Consider the following 6201-nt stretch of genomic DNA (forward strand, 5'->3'; position numbering starts at 1 on the left):
CTTAAGGAATGATGGAAGTGGACTGTAGCAATAACAAGTAAAGCAAACCTTCTAAAAGAGGAATCACACATGCTTCACATTCCCCCAGGAGGCCGAAGCAAAGAAAGAAGTGCCAACGGATTAACCTCAATTCTCTTTACCACAACAGATGACAATACTTTGTTAAAAACAGTTGCTGAGAAAAGTATTCAATCAGGAAGAGCATAAAAGAGTCAGAGGGAACCGATTGCTACATAGCAAAAATGACAAGTGGTTATGACATCACTTTGTGTCTCATAAAGTAATGATGAGTTAACACTAAATTTTTAGTTGAAAAGTGAATTATCTACAGAGATGGTGGCATCACTGAAGCACATTCCCGCTCACCTGTGACTACTCGTCTTTAGAGTTTATTTCGTTTAGGCTACTGCAGCATTCAGAACATTGGACAACGAGGTTCAAATCTAAGTACTTCTGTCCTTTTATTCCCCCCTGTAAAAATGGCTTAAGCTGAGGTAGCAACCGTAGAAATACTCGAAGTTGATAAAGTAGTGGTGATGAAGAACCTCAGTTGGCCTTCAACAAGATTGGGCATCATTTGATGTTAAGCATCTAAATCGATGATGTGTGTGTTTGGGGGAAGTACACTTTGAACTTGGTCCACATGACTGGACTGTAGATACTTCCCCGTATTCCAGGAAAATGGAATGTATACATGGAGCTTTCAAACATGTGTTCTTCTAACTTGATATTGCCCGACTTAATGAATACCCACAAGAAAACCCAGGCTAAGGTAGAAATTTCGATGTTTCCACTGAGTAGGTCATAGATTGTGCTATTTATGGATTATTCTGTTTTGTGGCCACAGTTCTATGTGGGCAATATTTGAGTCATATGACAGTGTTGACATGGAGAAGTCTCTGCCTTCACATTCAAGGATCAGGACCACTCCAAGATCATATTGCTTGAAGAAATATAGCCAAGGTTATAAAAATGATTGCTACATTTTGCAGAATATTATTTTCCCCTTCATTTTTGATTTATCTCTAAGTAGATCATATATTTTGAGACACTCTTTACTTATTCAATTATTTCATTGTTGTTTATTTCCAGGTACACATTTGAGTGAACACAACAGGACTTAAAATGAATAGGTATTATTTTTTTTACTCAGAAAATAATATGAGTATATGGCCACGCCACCTCGAACATGCCCAATCTAATCTGATCTCGGAAGCTACGCAGGGTTGGGCCTGGTTAGTACTTGGATGGGAGACCATCTAGGAAGACCAGGTGCTGTAGGTATTTAAAAAAAAAAAAAAGAAAGAAAGAAAGAAAAAGAAAATAGTATGTGCTCATTATGAAAAGAATGCTCTTATGAAAAGAAAAAAATCATTTATCTTCTCATCACTCAGTGATAATCAATGCTAGTAATTGAGTGTATTTCCTTTCAGTTTCTTTTTTAAAATGAATTATTTATTTTGAACCTGGTCGTGAACATACTGAATATACGAGTTTGTGCAAGACCTTGAACTAGACCCTAATGATACATGTTAATGAGGGATAGGAGAGAAGAAAAGGCCAAAATAAGTGAAAACCCAAGAGAGATGAAACATCTCACTGTAATCAATGGTCTGAAATTCTTCTTCCACCAAAGCCTTTTTCTACAAGGCTAAAGAGCACCTTCTTTAAACTTCTATCATTTTTCTTTTCTTCTTTTTTTATGTAAAAGAATTACATGGTTTATGTAAGTTGTTCCACATTATCTCATGTGAACTTCCTAACAAATACAATGAGTAGGAGTTGTACCACCATTTAACATTAATTGATGCAGTTGGGTCTAAAAAGACAGGTGTTTGAACTCCACAGATGGTGTTTTTTTCCGTGACATCAGGCTCTCACTCTTGAGGTTTGATTGGTTGCCAAGACGCTTGTAAGCTCTGCCCTGACGACAACTGTCTTAGTCACCTTGGTTAGCATATGGACTAGCCAAAGCTGAAGAGGTGTTGGCGGCCTGGTGTAAACCCTAAGGATCATGCCTAAAACTCTGAGTCCAGCGGTTCTTTGGGAAGTTAGTTGGTTTGTTCCGCTGTGCCTGTGATATGAACATTAGACTATCTGAAAGGCAGATGTTTTGGTTGGAATCTTTGCTCCATTATTTCTAGTTGGGTGACTTCTGAAAAACTATTTAACCTTCTGAGCCTTGGTTTTCTGATCTGTAAAATGGTAATAATATTAGGGCATAATTTATCTCATGAGGTTCGACTATGATACATACCTTACACGATAGGAAGTGGCTGATAAAAAGTGCTCATCACATATTAGTAAGATAAATCAGTCCTGGCAACAAGAAGACATAAACCCTTGGATTAGGCTGATAAATAGTCAAGCCTCCAAAAGGCCCCTCGCCAGGTGTTAGGCAAAAAGGTTTCTAGGGCTTAAAGTAACCAATGCCTTCTTGAGAAGTTAGTTGCTCTTAGTGGCTACCAATTCACCCTGATTGGGGTGTGCCTGTATCACCTAAAAGGAATGTTCTTACATAGATAAGTTGGCCCACTAAGTTGTTTACTGTCCTGGAATACACAGCTCTTAACAAGCACAAGCCACTTGGTTACAAACCACCAGTGTTCCTGGAGGCTGTGTATATCCAGCTCCCATCCCCTGTTGGATGTGGAGGTCCACTGTGCTTTGGTCCCTCTTTGTTAAATTATAGAGGTGTCAGCCTCTTTCTTCAGTCTCCACCCTCTTCTTCCTTTGGGGGTTGTTTCCAGTACCCCCTGGGAAATTTCCCTACGTGAGGGGGCTCTTGGAGCTTTCGGCTCCACATCAAGCCTTGCATACAAAGAGAGACAGGGACTCTGGGTGGAAAGAGGGATGGAGGTAATCCAAACGAAGGCATTATCATTGTTTTCCAAAGACCTTTAGATAACAGTGGCCCATAACATTTGTCTTTGAACCTGCAAGTACCCCCCAAATTATTGAGTGACTAATATGTGCCAGAAAACTTTTGAAATGCTAGGGATGCCCTAATAAAAATAGAAGACTTCCAATAATGGGTTTTCAAATGAATCCGTGTGGCGGGGTGACTTGCGTGTGTTGTAAAAGTAATTTTGTAAGTTTTTATTATCTTTTCTTCCTGCTTTCACACTGTGCTCAGTGAAGCTCTAGCAGTTTCACACAGAAGCATCTGGGATTCCATGAGAAGCAAAAGGGCTGACCTTAGGCTGGCCTTTGGCCTCCTCACCTGCTTCACTGAGAGCAGATACACTTTCATTGGTTTTGTCATTTGCTACCCCCCCTACCCTGATCACTGATAAAATCATGAAACAGAAAGTCCTAAGGCTTTCTTTGGTTTCTTCTTTAAAATGAGGCTATCCTTCCTCGTAAGATCAATGGTGCTATTATTGAGATTGCACATGTAAAACCCATGGCTGTCAATAAAGGTATATTTCCTTCATACTTTCATTTTTGTTTCAGAATATCCAGAGAAGAAAATCCAATTGAGGCTATGAAGTATTTCGGTTCAATCCTTGATTCGGTGGCAACAGATTAACCATCAATAATTCCCTAAGTGTGGCTTTGGTATGAAAAACTGTAGCAACTGGAGAGTGGAGGAGAGGGATGTAAGCTCTACTCTGAGCCCCGGTGTGCCAGGCACATGCCTTCCCCAGAAGATTCGGTCGTAGCCACTCTGGCTCACGTTAATAAACAGTTGACCAAATGGTTAATCCATGAAACACGGGCTCGTCCCCACTTACAAACAGCTGCTCCTGACGGCCTCTGAGCACTCGAATCTCATTTTCCCCTCTTTTCTTAGGGCTGGTGAGGCACATCCTCTGCTGGAGAATTTTTTTTTTGCTAGGCATTTATTTTGGGCAGTGTTTCTCCAACAATGTCTGAGAACCACTGGTGTAGAGATTCAGTGGAGGATATACTCCATGGAGCTATGTAGATGCAGTTGTGTGTGTGTACAAACACCCATCCACACACTGGCACACTGTAACTTCCCCTCCGTGGTGTAATGCCCATTGCTAAATACTTCCCTGTACCAAATCAGTGGTTCTCAAACTTGGCTACATAGTAGAATCACCACGGGGGCTTTAAAAGTTTCTGATGCCCAAGTGACATTCCAGACCGCTTAAATCAGAAGCTCTGGGAGTGATACTCCAGGTTATTCCAATATGCAACCAAGTCTGAAAATCAGTGTTCTACATTAGATGTTTCTTATGATGAGATGGCTTCGGAATTCATTTACTTTTTAAAAATAAAACATCGTTTTATTTTTTTAAGTTGCCAATTTTCACACAGGCTTACTTTTGCTTCCGGCTGTGATGGGACGGACATAGCCTCTCCTGGTAAATGATGAGAAAACTGGGTGAAATCTATGAGGCGACTGATTCTGGACATTAGACGATGGAATGGACGGGACTGTAGAGCATGCGAGAAGGGAAGCGAACGACGTGAGCTTTATGTTCATCTGGGCTTCCTGTCTGGCAGCATTTTGCAGAATCGCAAGCAGAGCGTAGAAGGAGACTGGGTTTGGAATTTTGGAAGAGTGAGGCGTCTGGAATTCAAAGGTTTGAATACTGGAGCGGAGGGAGCTGCCTGGAGAAAGAGCTCCAAAATCTGCATAAAGGCCCCCTTGAGTCTTATTTCGAATACTAAACCATGGCTGTGCAAAAAACAACCAGGAAACTGTAAACTGAACAGTTCCTAGAACAAACACGGGTCTGGGAGATGTTTGAGTTTTGATCAACCGTAGTGAAGTGTTGTTGAAACCCAGAGGTATTCAGCAGAGACACTGGAGGGTCGTGCTTTACGAGAGAGAATAAACTAGCTCTAGAGTCAAGGACACTCAAAAAACCTGCCCTAAAAGGCTAATAAGAAAACTTTGAAAAGCTCAGGCTGAATAACAAGTAATCTAAGTGCCTGCCTGAATAAAGTCCAATACCTTTTCAAGAGATGGATTAAAGAAAAAAAAAATTCAGCATTCAACATTATAAAATGCAAAGTCCAGGACCTAATAAAAAAGATACTAGACATGTGAAGAAGTAGAAAAAAATACAACCTACTACAGGAGGAGCATCAATCATTTTAAACAAAATGAAAACTGACAAAGGTAATGGGATTAGCCCACAAAGATCTTAAAACAGCTAATATAAATACCTTCCAGGATTTAAAGGGAAGCATAAGTCTAATGAGGAGAGGAATGAAAGATTTTAAAAAATGGGATTTCTAGAAATGAAACAATATCTGAAACGGAAAATTTCACTGGAAGGGATTAACAACTGCGTAGGCACTGAGAAGGGGAAGGAAAAATCACCGAAGTTGGAGGCAGAGCGATGGAAACTATGCAAACTGAAGCACAGAGGGCAAAAGACAAAAAGAATGGACCATTAGTGGTCAGGGGACGGTGTTTATAGACAGGGGAGTGAAAACGACCAGAAAATCATGTAGAGAAACACTGGCAAAAGTTGTTGTAAATTTGATGAAAACTATTAATCCACATATTCGAGATGCTTGACAGAACCCCAAGCAGGATAAGTAAAAAAAAAAAACCCTCACATATTATCATAAAATTTTTGAAAACCTATGATAAAGAGTTCATCTTAAAAGCAGCCAGAGAAAGGAAATATACATTCCATATAGAGTAAAAAATAAGAATCTGTGGACTTCTAAGCAGAAACAATATAGACCAGAAGACAATAGAATGGCATCTTCAAAATGCCGAAAGAACCAAAGCTATCCACCTAGAGTTCTCTATTCAGTGAAGATAGCTTTAAAAATAAAAGAGAAACGAAGACTTTTTCAGATGAACAACATCTGAGAGAATTCGTTACCAGCAGACCTGCACTATAAAAAGTATTAAAAGAAGTTTTATGTGGAAGAAACATAATACCAGATGAAAATTTGAAACTTGGAAAAAAATAAAGAATACTGGAAATGGTAAATATGTTGTTTTATATATAAAAGGCTCACTTCCTTACCAACATGTAATAAATATATAAAAATTATTACTGAGATATTTTACTCATTTTTTTTTAGTACTGTCTTTGACATCCATGTGTGTTTTACATTTCTATTCCAATTCGGACTAACCACATTCTGAGCACTCAAGAGCCACACGTGGCTAATGGTTATTACACTGGCAGTAAAGCTCTGGCCCATCAGCCTGGTTTATTTTCTCAGTTACTTATTGTCATCTGAAAGTAATATGTTTGT

The 6201-nt window shown here is 39.4% G+C and overlaps 1 pseudogene; it reads left to right on the forward strand.

Annotated features, from left to right (window-relative positions):
• The first annotated feature begins 1165 nt into the window (after nucleotides 1-1165).
• On the forward strand, nucleotides 1166-1284 carry LOC111740234 (annotated as a pseudogene).
• The last annotated feature ends 4917 nt before the right edge of the window (nucleotides 1285-6201 follow it).

This window comes from Pteropus vampyrus, unplaced genomic scaffold (genome assembly GCF_000151845.1).
Source record: "Pteropus vampyrus isolate Shadow unplaced genomic scaffold, Pvam_2.0 Scaffold59, whole genome shotgun sequence".
NCBI lineage: Eukaryota > Metazoa > Chordata > Mammalia > Chiroptera > Pteropodidae > Pteropus > Pteropus vampyrus.